Source organism: Bos grunniens, chromosome 1, assembly GCF_055505025.1.
Source record: "Bos grunniens cultivar Pamir isolate PY7600 chromosome 1, Bosgru_T2T1.0, whole genome shotgun sequence".
Taxonomy (NCBI): Eukaryota; Metazoa; Chordata; class Mammalia; order Artiodactyla; family Bovidae; genus Bos; species Bos grunniens.
In genome coordinates, this window is record NC_141165.1 from 56,769,907 (window position 1) to 56,788,199 (window position 18,293).

General features: G+C 36.1%; 1 non-coding gene across 1 annotated transcript; it reads left to right on the forward strand.

Annotated features, from left to right (window-relative positions):
• Window positions 1–16,195: 16,195 nt before the first annotated feature.
• LOC147379475 (U6 spliceosomal RNA) lies at window positions 16,196–16,303 on the forward strand. The gene has a single exon (XR_015135460.1). It is a non-coding gene; the product is annotated as a U6 spliceosomal RNA (small nuclear RNA).
• The last annotated feature ends 1,990 nt before the right edge of the window (window positions 16,304–18,293 follow it).

Genomic DNA, 18,293 nt, shown 5'->3' on the forward strand with positions numbered 1-18,293 from the left:
CTGTCTCCCAAATCTCAGCTATGGTTGACTTTTTCCCCTAGAACCTCTGGATACATTCCATGCTACATAGGACTTAAAGGAGGGTGAAGTACCGCAATCTCTGAACCAATCTCTGCCTACTTGTATCCTGCTTCTATTTCTATAAGGCCACAATTACACTGTACTCACGTGGGTTCCCAGAATTTCAACAGAAAATATAGCCTGCCTCCTCTGCTAGGCTATACACTCATTCTGTTTAGTTTCCATTCTCTCATAAACTGTCTTTCCTCATTTATCAAGGTCTAGAGTTGCAGAGAATCTGCATACAGGAGGTAATGGATTAAAGCTCCATGAGTTAGTCCTATTATTAAAGTTTGCAAAGAAGAGGAAAAGAAGTTGTTTTCCAAAAGAGGAAACATAAAGAGGAGTGTGACAAAGTTTCCCACTTCCCAGGAGTCACTCGTGGTAAAGAATCTGCCTACCAATTCAAGGGATGCAAGAGGCATGGGTTCAGTCCCTGGGTCGGGAAGATCTTCTGGAGGAGGAGATGGTAATCGCTCCAATATTCTTGCCTGGGAAATCTCATGGACAGAGGAGCTTGGTGGGCTATAGTCCATGAGATTGCAAAGGGTCAGATACTACTAAACAACTGATCACACAAGAAAAAAAAAAAAATCCTTAAGCATACCATTCTGTCTTTGATTCTTATTTAAATGTGTATCCTATAAAGCTTGCTTTTAAATGAAAGTCAATATAAATTCCAAATTATCAGAATTTTCATGAAATGTAGTTACAATAATCGTTCCTTGTGACAGCCATCAATATGGTATAAATTAAAACAAATATTTGGTAATGGAGAGGAGAAAAAGAGATACTAATTCAAGAAAGTTTTATGTAATCATTATATTTGATTGGGTTCTTAATAAACAAGCAATGGTCATGTATTTATGATGTTTCCACTAATTCATGAAATGGCATCTTATTTATATGATATGAAGCTTAATGATGATCCATTATTGATCTCAAAAAGGACAGGGCAATAATATTTTATGCTCTCTCAAGACTACAACATTTTAATAATAGATGTATATTAATTTACATATTGTTAAATAAAATATGAGGTCTATCTGTTACAATACAGAATCAAGTTGCATTAAATTTTATTACATCATTTTATCCGAAAACTAAGATATAACTATTAAAACCTTCTTGACAAATGACTCAAAGATATTAGAAATTACCTCCTTGGAAAATCTATTAGATTTATAATTGTTTTAAACAGTATCTATTAACTTTTAGAAGAAGCAATTATTTTGTGTGCATCAAAATATCTTCATGTTCAAACATGTCAAGGTCATTATTAGGCAAAAGACATTCCAAACCCTAACAAATCTCTCTGTTTCATGAAAAGCACATATTTTTGTTACTAAAGCCATAATCCAGAATCCTGATTGGCTTTGAAGTAAATATTTATCATTTTCCCATTTAACATTTGTATTTCAGTGAAAAATCCTGTGATGTGTGAAACATTACATGTCAAATTCCAAATAGTGGGAGGGGATATAATACAAATCATATATATTTAGAACTTGTCATTGAAAAGAAATAACAAAATCTGATCAGATTTCTGGCAAATTTATGACAATACTGAAGTGTCCTACAGTTTTCAGATATGCTCCCCTTCTAGCAACATATCTCAGTAATGTTTTATCAATTTTCAATAAATGCATACTTAAGGAAAAAAGCCTCTGCCTGCTACAGATTATGCTTACTTTTAATTGGGAGTGGGGCACTGTGAGCAAGGATGTGGAAAGGAGTAGAGGGACTGGATAAGAGGATACAGAGGGGAAGAAAACATAATTTTATGACTGGTATTTTATTATTAACATCTCCATAAATCAAAGAGCTTGTATTTTTTTCTCTGTAGTAATTAAGTGACAGACACATTCTGTATGTTAGAGACTTTCACAGCAGCTGTGATTCAGTCTGAAGAGAGTCTTGCTTGTATGTGAGAATGGACTTTTTGTAATCTGTATAATCCCATTGGGTCAGTGTAATTTGAGACTAAAATATATACACAGTATCCTCAGTTTCTCTGTATTTCACTCACATAAAAACACTGAAAATATGCTACATTTAAAAAATAATTAAAAGTTGATTTCTCAGCATGTAAATCTAGAGGCCCATATCAATTATCTCATATATTTAAAAATTATGAAAATTCAAAGAATGATTTATAGCTCTAAATTCTCATGAGAGTCTTTATGTGATCTTATTATTTAATACTTAAGCTATTTATTTTTATTGAGAGATATAAAATATCCATAATTACATGTCTGTATGGGATATGCTGTGGAAAATATTTAAATTTGATATATCTATGTAACTATATTGAGAAATATGAAGACAAAAGAAATAGCTTTAAAATTAAAGATTTTTAAGCAAAATTTTATATTAAATCAGTAGAATGTAAGCACAAAAGAAAACAAAAAACATAATAGTATTTATATTGCAGGAAGACCCATGTGGGCAAAATGGTGACACTGAGGATTAAATGCCTGTTTTCTCTAATACCATCATCTCTTCCTTTTCTGTTCTCCTCTCTCCCCTACACTTCTCTTTTCCTCTCTTTCTACCTGTGAAAATAGAGAGTTATGTTAAACACAACTATTTTAATTTCAAAATTTTTAATTTAAAACATTATGAATTAATTATGTATCTTCAAGTGAAGTATATTTAATAAATAATTTGCTTGCATTTGGTACTGATTTTCAACAGATAGGTAGATTGTAGGTTTAGTTGAGTGTGTGCTCTGTGACTGGTCCTTACATCTCAAAGTTTGCAAACTAAAACACAGAATTAAAATATTGTTATCATTCACCTTACACTTATGCAGTCACACCCCCCCGCCAGGAATGTATGTGCTCTAACTACAGAAATAATACTATGAATCAGAGTGACAACTCTCACAATCAGAAAAGTGAAAAAAAGAAATTTAAAACTGTTATTGTGGGGTTACCTGTTACGCAAACTTTTATTACCATAGTTAATACTAATTCTAAGTTATCATTAATTTATATGTATCTGTATTTCTTTGGTAACTTATGGTTTTAATGGGCATTATTTTATTAGCCAATTAATCTAAAAATAGTGCTAAGTTGTTTATGTTATAACCTTATTAAAAAAAACAGAGGACACAATTGACTATGAATACAACCATTATTGAAGTGGTGGGTATAGCCATAATTTTTATTTTAATACTTTGAGGAAATGGATTGTAATAGAGGAACACAGAGAATAACAACCAAATATTTACTGAACACCTATTATGTGAAGTTACTATGTCCCGTTTGACTTGCCTGTGGAGAAGGCAATGGCACCCTACTCCAGTACTCTTGCCTGGAGAATCCCATGGACAGAGGAGCCTGGAAGGCTGCAGTCTGTGGGGTTGCTAGAGTCGGACATGATTGAGCGACTTCGCTTTCACTTTTCACTTTCCTGCATTGGAGAAGGAAATGGCAACCCACTCCAGTGTTCTTGCCTGGAGAATCCCAGGGACGGGGGAGCCTGTTGGGCTGCTGTCTCTGGGGTCGCACAGAGTCGGACATGACTGAAGTGACTTAACAGCAGCAGCAGCAGCAGCAGCAGTATATTGACTACCTCATTTCATGCTCATAGGAATCCACTTGTATATGATAAAACCAAGGTTTAGAAGCAACAACTAAGTTGTATATAGATATGCTAGAACTAGAGTTATACCCAAATCCTAATTATATTATTATAAATTCTACAAATGAAAAGTTAAGTGTTCATAACACTATTTTACTGTTATTTTTATAAAATTTAAAATGTGTTCTGGTGACTTGACTTTGAAAATTTATTTCCTTACTTTTAGTTTCCTATTCTGAAATCAGAAAAGAATCAGAGACATTTTCCTTTTTAAATAGTATTCGTAGTGTACCTTTCCTTTAAATATCTTGCTGAGTTCTGCAAAGTTTGACTGTTAATTGCTGGCCGCCGTCATTCAGCTGGTAAACTGTTTCAGCATCATTTAGCTTGGTAAGCATTTTGTTTTTCTTCTTAGGCTGCATAAAACATGGAATTTGTAAAGCTCATTTTGCAAAATGATACATTCATGGAAATTTTAATTTGAATTGCTCATATTTAATTTGCATCTAGCACAAGAACATGAGAATATACATTTGATATATTCTAGAGGTCAGAAGCTAAGAATTCACCAGCAATGCAGGAGACCTGGGTTTGATCCCTGGACTGGGAAGATGCCCTGGAGATCATGGCAACCTACTCCAGTATTCTTGCCTGGGAATCCCCATGGACAAATGATACCTGATGGGCTACAGTCTATGGGGTCTCAAAGATTCAAACACGATTGAGCAACTAAGAATAGCATAGGTCAGAAGATACATCTTCCATGATCATTTTAAAAGTTATAGTTAATATGCACATAAATAAAATATCCCATGCATGGAATAATACATCATGGGAGATTCCCTAAAGGGAATATTGGAACTGAGTTTCAATATCTAATTCTATTTTAGTGCTTAAATTTTAGGTATCCACTTAGAGTTATTATCTACATATAAGAGAAAGGATGCTAATAAATATTTAATTGACAATAGTTCTGAATTCAGCAAGAAGCTCTCGGGACCTTTGTATTGGAGTCTGTATCTTCTTACTCCACCCTCTCCCTGTTACCATTTAGAAAATAATGGGTCATTCAATAAATAAGATAAATAGTTAAAAGCTTGACACCAATCCATAATAATGACTTCAGTTGCATATTGGAATCCACTTGAATTGATGTTTCCTTAGTGTTGATAATGCTCCTCAAAACTTAGAGCCCTAGCTGTTGAATTTTCAAGTAGGTCATGTTCATTCTGCATCTGTTTTAGATTCACTGTCATAATTAGGAAACGAAGAGAGAAGAGCAGGCTCAGCAAATTGAATGAACTAATTAAAAAGCAAATGTTGGGATAGTTTTCCTCCATAAATATAAAATGATCAAATTCCTTAAAAAAAATACAACTGCCTGAATGAGAGCTTGAAAGAATAAGACAACAGATTATACAAACACAGGAGCACAGGGTTTAGTTGTCTTTGACTTGTTTTGGAGAAAGCTTTAAGGTAATCTCATTCTCATGAATAATTTACTTCCTATATATTTAGACATAACTAAAAACTGTTACAGTTTTCATAGAGATGACAATTACTTAAAAACTGAGAAAAATCAGTCAGAAAGGTAGAAATCTGGAGAAAATGTTATGCTTCAAAATAAATTCATTCTCATAAATGTGAACTCCAGTCCATGTATGAAGAGACCAGACCTGCTAGCAAATAAATTAGAAATCTTCTTTCAATTAAATAATTTAAAGGGAAGGGAAGTCTCTCAGTCATGTCTGACTCTTTGCGACCCCACGGACTGTAGCCCACCAGGCTCCTCCACCCATGGGATTCTCCAGGCAAGAGTACTGGAGTGGGTTGCCGTTTCCTTCTCCAGAGGATCTTCCCAACCCAGGGATTGAACCCGAGTCTCCTGCAATAATTTAAGATATGTTTAATTAATAGAGTTTCATAGTGTACTTTTGAATATATAGATATACATTTCCTTTTATGAAATACTTCAGAAAAGTTTTCTTCTGTTAGCTAAATACCTGCCCTGAATTCCTGAACTGACTTTACTTTACAAGGATCCCAAATATGCATGTTGTACCATCATTATGCTCTTTATTACCTTTTTTCAAATCATGTGTTCTTTAAATTTTTAACATTGTAAGTTTCCTTTGCTATCCTCTAAATTATTTACTATGCTTTTTGTGGCATATATTTTGATTTCATTTTCCTCTAATTTAACCTTCATTTCTAAAATCAGTCTTAATTTTTAACACTTCTTGATTGTGGTCAGTTCTCAAATTTTCAGTCTCTGATTAAGATATCTCATTCTCAAGGCATTCCCTTTATAACAGTTTCAATTATCTTAAGACCCATATAGTTTTACTAATTTATTTCATTTAAACATATTAAATAATGGTTTCGTATGATCTGCATCCCCCATTTTCATGACTTTAAATTTGGTTCAGCTTTATTTTGTCTCAATGCCAAAGAATGCTCAAACTACTGCACAATTGCACTCATCTCAAATACTAGTAAAGTAATGCTCAAAATTCTCCAAAACAGACTTCAGCAATATGTGAACCGTGAACTTCCAGATGTTCAAGCTGGTTTTAGAAAAGGCAGAGGAACCAAAGATCAAATTGCCAACATCCACTGGATCATCAGAAAAGTGAAAGAATTTGAGAAAAACATCTATTTCTGCTTTATTGACTATGCCAAAGCCTTTGACTGTGTGGATCACAATAAACTGGAAAATTCTGAAAGAGATGGGAATACCAGACCACCTGACCTGCCTCTCGTGAAATCTGTATGCAGGTCAGGAAACAACAGTTAGAACTGGACATGGAATGATAGACGGGTTCCAGATCAGGAAAGGAGTACATCGAGGCTGTATACTGTCACCCTGCTTATTTAACTTATAGGCAGAGTACATCATGAGAAACGCTAGGCTAGATGAAGCACAAGCTGGAATCAAGATTGCTGGGAGAAATGTCACTAACCTCAGATATGCAGATGACACCACGCTTATGGCAGTGAAGTGAAGAAGCACTAAAGAGCCTCTTGATGAAATTGAAAGAGGAGAGTGAAAAAGTTGGCTTAAATTCAACATACAGAAAACGAAGATCACGGCATCCAGTCCCATCACTTAATGGGAAATAGATGGGGAAACAGTGGAAACAGTGTCAGACTTTATTTTTGGGGGCTCCAAAATCACTGCAGATGGTGATTGCAGCCATGAAATTAAAAGACAGTTACTCCTTGGAAGGAAAGTTATAACCAACGTAGGCAGCATATTAAAAAGCAGAGACATTACTTTGTCAATAAAGGTCTGTCTAGTCAACGCTATGGTTTTTCCAGCGGTCATGTATGGATGTGAGAGTTGGAGTATAAAGAGAGCTGAGTGCGGAAGAATTGATGCTTTTGAAGTGGTGTTGGAGAAGACTCTTGAGAGTCCCTTGGACGGCAAGCAGATCCAACCAGTCCATCCTAAAGGAGATCAGTCCTGAGTATTCATTGGAGGGACTGATGTTGAAGCTGAAACTCCAATACTTTGGCCACCTGATGCGAAGAGCTGACTCATTTGAAAAGACCCTGATGCTGGGAAAGATTAAAGGCAGGAGAAGGGGACGACAGAGGATGAGTTGGTTGGATGGCATCACTGACTCAATGGACATGAGTTGGGTAAACGTCGGGAGTTGATAATGGACAGGGAGGCCTGGAGTGCTGTGGTCCATGGGGTGGCAAAGAACTGGACACGACTGAGCGACTTAACTGAACTAAACTGAACCTTTTGGTTTTCGTATTTGAAAAATTTTATTTCTCTGTGAAGAGGGTTAGTAAAGCCAGGGTACTTTCCAAATTTTCACGGTTCGACATTTTTTCATCTATCATCACAGAGCACTCAAAATATGAGGTGTGTAACTTCTTCAATATCTGTTAGCTTTTATCTCAATTTGAATATTTTTGTGGTTTTATGTATGCCTTCTTATTTCCAGATCTTCCTAAATCTATATAGATACTGCCTTTCAAGGAAATGTTCTCTAATTTATATGTTGTATTTTACACTTACTGTACTTTCTGCTTTTATTTCTATTCATTCTGGCTTTTGGTTTATTTCCTTTTTCTTTTTTCCCAAACTTTTTGCCTGGCTGAATTTTAATGTTGCACACAGGGTGAATTTCTGTCCTTTGAGAAAGAGTGTTTGTTGGATGTTTCTGAGGTTCTGTATATCTGTGACCACCAGAGCCCTATTTGGTCACTTACTGTCCCTTCAAGTGTGTTTTGTTTTGTTTTGCCTTATCCACAACTCCAGGACTGTAATTTCTTACCCTGGTACTTAAATCACATACTCAGTTTCCCTTTTTGTCACTCAGGGAAGTACTCTGCTTTAGGGCATGAGTTACTTGGAAGATTCATTAACACTTGGTAGCATCTTCCCACCAGCTCCTGCAAAAACTGCTAATGCTGCCTACATTCTGCTCTTTGAAATAACAATTTGGGCAAATACTACTAGATACAGGCATTATTTTTGTTGAGTATTTGGATAAAAAAGGAGTCTGCATTGCATAACCTCTATTGTCTCTGTAAATCAGAAAGCAAAAGTAATCTTCAGAGAATGATACAAATACTTAGAAGTTTCAGACTGAAAAAAAATAAAGATTTGATTTAGTCTTTGTAGAGAGAATGATTAAAGAAATGGTAATACCACTTAGTCTTTCTGATGGCCTATTATTATTTATTTTTTCACACATTAATAGTGTAAACAATTTGTCTTTTAATATGATTTTTTTTCTAGAAGTACTAGTTTGCTTATGTGCCAGTGCAGAGATTATCCAGAATTATGTGCATTTAATATTGGGAATATTTTTTAAAGATTTGGAAAAAAAATAGACCAGCAAAGAATCTTCATGAATTAGCAATCTAAACTAGATAATGAGAAAACTAAGAATAAGAGGATGATTAAAAATAATGTAGATAAAGTAGGGAAAAGTATAGAAATGGATTGCATATCTTGACAAGTTTGTAAAGAAGTCACAGAGAAATGAGCAAAGTGAAAGTAGCCAAGTGTTGGTTCAGAGTGTGATAACTGAATCAGTGCTTTGAAATTGGATTGATGTCGTTTGTTGACAGGCTTCCAGGTGTGGGTGTGGAGATAACCATTTGAAGTACAATAGATTAGAAGGTCAGTGGCTATGAACAGGCTACGGGCTTCACTGAATGGAAGGATTAATGGAATATTCAGCTGCTCACAGAAGTTGCGCAGAAACAGAGCAGGACTTGATATTTAAGGAGAATGTCTCATGCCAGTTGAACTGTTTGTAGCAGGAATCACTGGGGACAACCACAGGATGTGAGGAGAAAATGTCAGGTGTCTATTCCATTTGGGCTGCTATAACAAAATACCACCAACTCGGGAGCTCATATACAACAGAAATTCATTTCCTACAGTTTTGGTGGCTGGAAGTCTATAAGAAGGGAACCAGTATAGTTAAGTTTTAGTGAAGGCCCTCTTTTGGGTTGCAGACTTCTAATTGTGTTTTCTAGAAGATGAAAGTGGCTAGGGAGTCCTGTGGGGTCACTTTTATAAAAGCATTAATCCCAGTCCTGAGAGTACCACCCTCATGACCTAATCACGTCCTTAAAGGCCCCTCCTACTAATACCATCACAAAAAATTTTGAAGGTTAGAATTTTGGGGGGACACAAGCATTCAGCCATGGCAGCAGGATATCTTTATAAACATTTGGAGTTAGGAATAATCTCTGTATACTATCTGCAGAGGTATGGAGAACACTGACAACAATCACTTGAGAACTTTGTTGAACAGCCACCATTCAGTGATATTCTCAATATCACTATGGCAAGTGAGTCATTGTAAGAAAGAATGAAAGTGGAGAGAACTTTAAGAGATTAACGTCATTAGAGGATTTCTTAGTTATGGTGCACAGTCTTGAGTACACAATGTTAAAGTTTGGCATTCAGGTAATAAGAAAGTTCAGAACACTTGGGGTGATAGTAGATAGGTGGTCACGGCCATGTATACTTTAATATTAACTGGTAAAGGCAAGAATAAATGGTGTGGAGGACTTAGTCTCCTTTAGAAGAGTGGACCCTGAGCCATGTATCCAGAGGTTCTACCCTGGTCTAGAGTAATGAATAAGTATGCATTTTGAAATACATACAACATTTTACTAAAGCAGAGATTACGTACACTTACTTAAAAAATGAGTGTTAGTTTCCTCATCTAAAAATAGGATGGTAATCTCTATCCCAAAATCATATTAAAGCTTAATAATAAGTATGTATAACATTATTACCTGGTACTTATGCTTAATCTTTTCTAATTATACCATTGATTCTTTTTTATTTCATATCTGTAGTTTAATACCTATTTCAAATTATATGGAAATAGTAGGTTCTTTATGTGAAAAAAGATGGTGTTTTATTTTTTATGCAGCTGTTTATTTTCAATATTATATTCTTCAGGGACTATAAATTTTGTTAATAATATATTTAAAAGGGGAAATCTATGTTTTAACCTAAAAGACAGATCAAGGTGGACTTTCTGGATCATGAAGTTAAAATATTTATCAAAGTATATACCCAACAACATGATAATTTAATTGTTCAAGGTAGTCAGTATATGTGTTGTCAAACTTTTGTGAGAATAAATCTTTAGGTCATGATACCAATCAAACAATTCAAGAAAATTGTACTGGTTCTATTAATAAATATTAAACAATATAATCATGAGACTGCATATAAAAAATAATAAATTTGTTTTGTAACTCAAATTTATTAAACCCTTTGGCAACCTAGTTAGAAATTTTCCAAGGAGAAATTCTAATATAAAATGTATTAGCTGTTGTATTGAAAGCCACTCAGGGCCTTCCTGGAATGCCGACATCAGTTTTTAACAATATACTGGCAGAATTTTCCATTATTGTGAGCTGTGTAGCAAATGATCCACAAATATTTTCCAACTTTAGCAAAAATACCTAGAGAAGTTTCAGTACAATGATTCATAAATAATACTGATGCATATGTTACTTCACATTTCTTTTCATGATAATATGATTTATTCTGTTAAACCAATTACATGGTTTGGAGCAAAGGTACTGTGAGTAGGAGGATGTTGTGGGAATACTGTCAGTGTGAGAAACTGACCTTGATTTTATAATAACTCATTTATTAGGGTGCAGGGCCAGAGCAAATAATGCAGAAAATTCAACAGAAGAAATGCTACCTTCCATAGCAGATTTTATTTTTAGTTACCAATTTTTCTTCCATGTTCATTGAGGCATTTCTCCCTCCAAAAAATTACATTTTTTTAAATGCTTCAGCCATCAGCAGATTGTTAGAATTCAATTAAAATCTAATTGTTTGAAATAGAATTGTTGACTTTTGAATTTATTTTATATTTTTGACATGCTTTGTTCAAAAAATCTCCATTGCCTAAATTTTGAATGGACAGCTTTATATTTGCTGCCTTTATGTTACAAGAAATGTTCTGTAATTGCATTTGGGATTTATACACATACACTCTTTTGAAATATAAGTTCATATTTTTGTAGAATGATGAGTAAATGTGTCAGTTCAGATTTTTAAAAAATCTTATTGTGAGACATTCAGATCAGATCAGATCAGATCAGTCACTCAGTCATGTCCGACTCTTTGCAACCCCATGAATCGCAGCACGCCAGGCCTCCCTGTTCACCACCAACTCCCGGAGTTCACTGAGACTCATGTCCATCGAGTCAGTGATGTCATCCAGCCATCTCATCCTCTGTCGTCCCCTTCTCCTCCCGTCCCCAATCCCTCCCAGCATCAGAGTCTTTTCCAATGAGTCAACTCTTCACATGAGGTGGCCAAAGTACTGGAGTTTCAGCTTTAGCATCATTCCTTCCAAAGAAATCCCAGGGCTGATCTCCTTCAGAATGGACTGGTTGGATCTCCTTGCAGTCCAAGGGACTCTCAAGAGTCTTCTCCAACACCACAGTTCAAAAGCATCAATTCTTTGGCCCTCAGCTTTCTTCACGGTCCAACTCTCACATCCATACATGACCACAGGAAAAACCATAGCCTTGACTAGATGGACCTTTGTTGGCAAAGTAATGTCTCTGCTTTTGAATATGCTATCTAGGTTGGTCATAACTTTTCTTCCAAGGAGTAAGCGTCTTTTAATTTCATGGCTGCACTGTTGTTGTTTAGTTGCTAAATCACATCTGAGTCTTTTGCAACCCTGTTGGCTGTGGCCCACCAGGCTCCTCTGTCCATAGGATTTCTTAGGCAAGAATACTGGAGTGGGTAACGGTTTCCTTACCTACTGAATAAGGATAAGTTTCCTTATCCTGGGGATCTTCCTAACCTGGGGATGGAACCTGCATCTCCTACACTGGTAGGTGGGTTTGCCACTGAGCCACCTGGGAAGATAGTAGACTTGATAAGCGAGTTTTAAAAAATCTATAAAATCCCATTCACTTCTAAAATGCAAAGAAATGACTGCTTCAGAGATGACTCAACAGCTGTCTTTTTTTCCCCTAATTAATTAACTTATTTTAATCGGAGGCTAATTACTTTACAATATTGTAGTGGTTTTTGCCATACATTCACATGAATCAGCCATGGGTTACATGTGTCCCCCATCCAGAACCCCCACACACCTCCCTCCCCATCCCATCTGTCTCAAGCATCAGGTCTGGACTGACGATCTATTTCACATATGGTAATATCAATAACCTCAGATATGCAGATGACACCACCCTTATGACAGAAAGTGAAGAAGAACTAATGAGCTCTTAATGAAAGTGAAAGAGGAGAGTGAAAAATTTGGCTTAAAGCCCAACATTCAGAAAACGAAGATCATGGCATCTGGTCCCATCACTTCATGGCAAACAGATGGGGAAACAGTGTCAGACTTTATTTTTTTGGGCTCCACAATTACTGCAGGTGGTTACTGAAGCCATGAAATTAAAAGATGCTTACTCCTTGGAAGGAAAGTTATGACCAACCTAGACAGCATATTAAAAAGCAGAGACATTACTTTGTCAATAAACGTCCATTTAGTCAAGGCTATGGTTTTTCCAGTGGTCATGTATGGATGTGAGAATTGGACTATAAAGAAAGCTGAGCGCTGAAGAATTGGTGCTTTTGAACTATGGTGTTGGAGAAGACTCTTGAGAGTCCCTTGAACTGCAAGGAGATCCAACCAGTCCATCCTAAAGGAGATCAGTCCTGGGTGTTCATTGGAAGGACTGATGCTGAAGCTGAAACTCCAATACTTTGGCCACCTGATGAGAAGAGCTGACTCATTTGAAAAGTCTGATGCTGGGAAAGATTGAGGGCAAGAGGAGAAGGGGATGACAGAGGATGAGATGGTTGGATGGTATCACCAACTCAGTGGACATGAATTTGGGTAGATTGCGGGAGTTGGTGATGGACAGGGAGTCCTGGTGTGCTGCGGTTCATGGGGTCGCAAAGAGTCAGACACGACTGAGGGACTGAACTGAACTCAACTGAATATGTTTCAGTGCTATTCTCTCAAATCATCCCATCCTTGCCTTCTCCCAGAGTCCAAAAGTATGTTCTTTACATCTGTGTCTCTTTTGCTGTCTCACATAAAAGGTCATCATTACCATCTTTCTAAATTGCATATATATGTGGTAATATACGATACCGGTGTTTTTGTTTCTGACTTACTTCACTCTGTATAATAGGTTCCAGTTTCGTCTACCTCATTAGAATGGATTCAAATGCATTCTTTTTAATAGCTGAGTAGTGTTCCGTTGTGCCACAGCTTTCTTATCCATTTGTCTGCCGATGGACATCTAGGTTGCTTCCATGTTCTAGCTATTGTAAACAGTGCTGTGATGAACACTGGGGTACATGTGTCTCTTTCAATTATGGTTTCCTCGGTGTGTATGCCCAGCAGTGGGGTTGCTGGGTCATATGGCAGTTCTATTCCCAGTTTTTTAAAGGAATCTCCACACTGTTCTCCATAGTGGCTGTACTAGTTTGCATTCCCACCAACAGTAATAAGAGGGTTCCCTTTTCTCTACACCCTCTCCAACATTTATTGTTTGTAGACTTTTTAATAGCAGCCATCCTGGCCAGCATCAGATGGTACTTCATTGTGATTTTGATTTGCATTTCTCTGATAATAAGTGATGTTGAGCATCTTTTCATGTGTTTGTTAGCCATCTCTATGTCTTCTTTGGAGAAATGTCTGTTTAGTTCTTTGGCCATTTTTTTGATTGGTTATTTTATTTTTTCTGGAATTGAGCTGCATGAGCTGCTTGTATATTTTTGAGATTAATTGTCAGTTGCTTCATTTGCTATTGTTTTCTTCCATTCTGAAGGGAGAAACGTGTCTTTTCACTTTTTTAATAGTTTCCTTCATAGTGCAAAAGCTTTTAAGTTTAATTAGGTCCCATTTTTTAATTTTTGCTTTTATTTTTATTTTTGCTGGGTGGTGAGTCATGAAGGATCCTGCTGTGATTTATGACAGAGAGTATTTTGCCTATGTTTTCCTCTAGGAGTTTTACAATTTCTGGTCTTACATTTAGATCTTTATTCCATTTTGAGTTTATTTTTGTGTATGGTGTTAGAAAGTGTTCTAGTTTCATTGTTTTGCAAGTGGTTGACCAGTTTTCCCAGCACCACTTGTTAAAGAGATGGTCTTTTCTCCATTGTGTATTCTTGCCTCCTTTGTCAAAGATAAGGTGTCCATAGGTGCATGGATTTATCTCTGCACTTTCTATTTTATTCCATTGATCTATATTTCTGTTTTTGTGCCAGCACCATACTGTCTTAATGACAGTATGCCTTGTAGTATAGTCTGAAATCAGGTAGGTTTATTCTTCCAGTTCCATTCTTCTTTCCCAAAATTGCTTTGGCTCTTTGAGGTTTTTGTATTTCCATACAAATTGTGAAATTATTTGTTCTAGTTCTTTGAAAAATACTGTTGATAGCTTGATAGGGATTGCATTGAATCTATAGATTGCTTTGGGTAGTATACTCATTTTCACTATATTGATTCTTCTGATCCATGAACATTTTGTATTTCTTCATCTATTTGTGTCATCTTTGATTTCTTTCATCATGTTTTATACTTTTCTATATATAGGCTTTTTGTTTCTTTAGGTAGATATATTCCTAAGTATTTTATTCTTTTCGTCACAATGGTAGATGGAATTGTCTCCTTAATTTCTCTTCTGTTTTCTCATTGTTAGTGTATAGGAATGCAAGGGATTTCTGTGTGTTAATTTTGTATTCAACAGCTAAGTCTAAGGACTTAGTCTAGAAAGGCATGTGACCAGGTGAAGGAAAGCAGTATTAGTTTGCACATCATTTTTAGATTCCTCTCTTGCCACCTGCCCATAACATGGATTTAAATGGTCTATTAACATGGTGTGAACCCACTGGGAGTACTTCTAGTGATTAATTAAAAGATACAAATGTATATATATGTGTGTGTGTGTGTGTGTGTGTGTGTGTGACCTGGAAGACTTTATGAAGCCCTCTAATAATCTCACCTCCTTTCAGAGTGACAAAGAATTTGGCTCATTTAAGGTATTCATTTTTTTAAGAAATGGGTACACAAATACACACTGTACTCAAACCAGACCTTACAATGAATGTATTAAGTCCCATGTTTGACATAGCTCTGAATTACATTCATTGTTTTTAAATTATGGAGTGTTTTAAGTACTTTTACATCATCTTGAATCTTAAATATATAGCAAAGAAAGTGGCATAATTCCACCTGTGGAACCAGAGCTGAACTAAAACACAAAGACAAAGCCAAGCATCAGAATTAAACTATATATGTGGAGAAACAACTTATACTTAGATTTTATGAATAAATGTGGGCTGGGAAGATCCCCTGGAGAAGAAAATGGCTAACCATCCCAGTATTCTGGCCTGAGAATTCCATGGACAGTGGAGCCTGGCAAGCTACAGTCAATGGGATTGCAAAGAGTCAGACATGACTGAGCAACTAAGCACAGCACAAACAGTGGTAACTGATTATGATAGATAACCACAACTGAGAGCAATACCAAAAAAATCACCCTTATCCAGTTTTAACATGTGCATCTGTCTTCTTAAACTATTGAAACCTGTCTCTGAATGTATGAAGCCTTAAGTATCTGTTTTTATGAAATATATCTGAATAACTGAAGATCTCTTGCTTTTTAAATCTTTTCCTATTTTCATCATCACTGTAAATATCCAAGTTAAAAAAAATTCCTCTACCAGGCATGAAAGCACAGTTTAGACACATGGGGAAGGGAAAAAAAGAAAAAAAAAACCTCTAACTTTATAGAAAATATTTATGAGTTTACTTTTCTAATTTGTACAACTGTGTCCTTGTTTTCCAAGTTCTGCAATTCACATCAGTGGGAACAAAAAATCTTAGCTTTCTATAGGAAAGCACTTGAAGAAAGAAAATGCACAGTCGACCCAGAACAGATGTATAATTTGAGATACACTAAATTGCCAATATTATACAATAACTAAAATGGCTAATACCATACAAAAAAATAACATGTAATATTTTAAATATTCTAGATGAGAAATCAGGAGGTGCTCGCTTCAGCAGCACATATACTAAAAGTTGGAATGATACAGAGAAGATTAGCATGGCCCCTATGCAAGGATGACACGCAAAATCATGAAGCGTTCCGTATTTTTAAAACTAATACAATATTGTAAAGTTTAAAAATAAAATAAAATTTTTAAAAAATAAAAAATAAATATGCTAAAATTACTGTAGTATGATATACTTAAAAAAAGTTTTATAAATCCTGAGGAGCAATAAAAATCAACCATAATTTCATCAACTGATCATAACCATGAATAATATTATGATGTAGATCATTTCAATTTTCTTCCTATGCATTGTAGTTTTTCTTAATAAAAATGAGAATCACATCACAAAAAAAAAAAAAAAAAGAAATCAGGAGAACATAGATCTTGATCTTGTTTTGCTACTTAACTATGTGATATTGAACAGAGTTTTGTTTCTCTGGGACCTTAGTTTGCAAATCTGCAAATAAGAATGTTGGAATAGATAATCTCCAGGAGTGACTCAATCCCTGAAATAATTTAATCTGTATTGGGAAGTTGGTTTGGCATATTGCATATTATTCTCATGTTACTGAGTCCAAGCTCACACTGCTCACCACACTATAGTCCAATACATCTGAGAGACGAAGTGTGTGGCAGGGAGTATGACTTTATTCAGAAAGCTGGCTGATCCAGAAGATGGTAGACTAATATCACAAAATAACAATTTTGTCAGGGCCTGGATACCAGGTTCTTTTATGGATCAGAGATGACGGAAGATGATTAAACAAAGTAAAAAAAGACCATTTAATTATTCCAAATATCTCCTAGAATGACAAGCCTCAGGCAGAGGGTTGTGTTAGTTTCTTTTTCTTACAGTCATTTCATGAGTGGTGTGAAATGGAATATCTCCTGCCATATCAGTAAACAAGGATGTCACAGTTATCTGCGATTCTGGCTTGCCAGACATGAATTTCTGAGTTATGTTGGTTAATACTGCCACTCCCTACACAAAGGACCCAAGAATGTTACAGCCATCAGTGATCACAGCCCTCCAGTGTGAACTGGAAGACCCTAAGGGAACCCAGAGAACAGAAAAACATCTCTGTAAACATGCAGAATTCTGGCCTCCATAGCTGAGATGACTTCAATACTCACAGACTCATACATCTTCCTATACAAAGATGGATGCTAAATTCCTTAACTTGACATCGGGTTTCCTGACTTAACAATAACCTGTGATGTTCAAACTTCATGTGAGCTAAACAAAGCCTCTTTAAGTGTGTGTGTTGGGGGGAGAGGGGGTGGGCAGAGGGGCATTATGTATGATTATACTTACAAAAGCAGCAAAAAAAAAAAAAGGTTAAATTCAAAGAAACAGATTTAACATGGAGTAAAAATTCAGTTCAGTTAAGTTCAGTTCAGTCGCTCAGTCGTGTTTGACTCTTTGTGACCTCATGAATTGCAGGCCTCCTTGTCCATCACCAACTCCCGGAGTTCATTCAAACTCACGTCCATTGAGTCGATGATGCCATCCAGCCATCTCATCCTCTGTCGTCCCCTTCTACTCCTGCCCCCAATCCCTCCCAGCATCAGAGTCTTTTCCAGTGAGTCAGCTCTTCGCATGAGGTGGCCAAATTACTGGAGTTTCAGCTTTAGCATCAGTCCTTCCAAAGAAATCCCAGGGCTGATCTCCTTTAGAATGGACTGGTTGGATCTCCCTGCAATCCAAGGGACTCTCAAGAGTCTTCTCCAACACCACAGTTTAAAAGCATCAATTCTTCAGTGCTAAGCTTTCTTCACAGTCCAACTCTCACATCCACACATGACCACTGGAAAAACCATAGCCTTGACTAGACGGACTTTTGTTGGCAAAGTAACATCTCTGCTTTTGAATATGCTATCTAGGTTGGTCATAACTTTCCTTCCAAGGAGTAAGCGTCTTTTAATTTCATGGCTGCAATCATCATCTGCAGTGATTTTGGAGCCCCCAAAAATAAGGTCTGACACTGTTTCCACTGTTTCCCCATCTATTTCCCATGAAGCGATGGGACCAGATGCAATGATCTTCATTTTCTGAATGTTGAGCTTTAAGCCAACTTTGTCACTTTCCTCT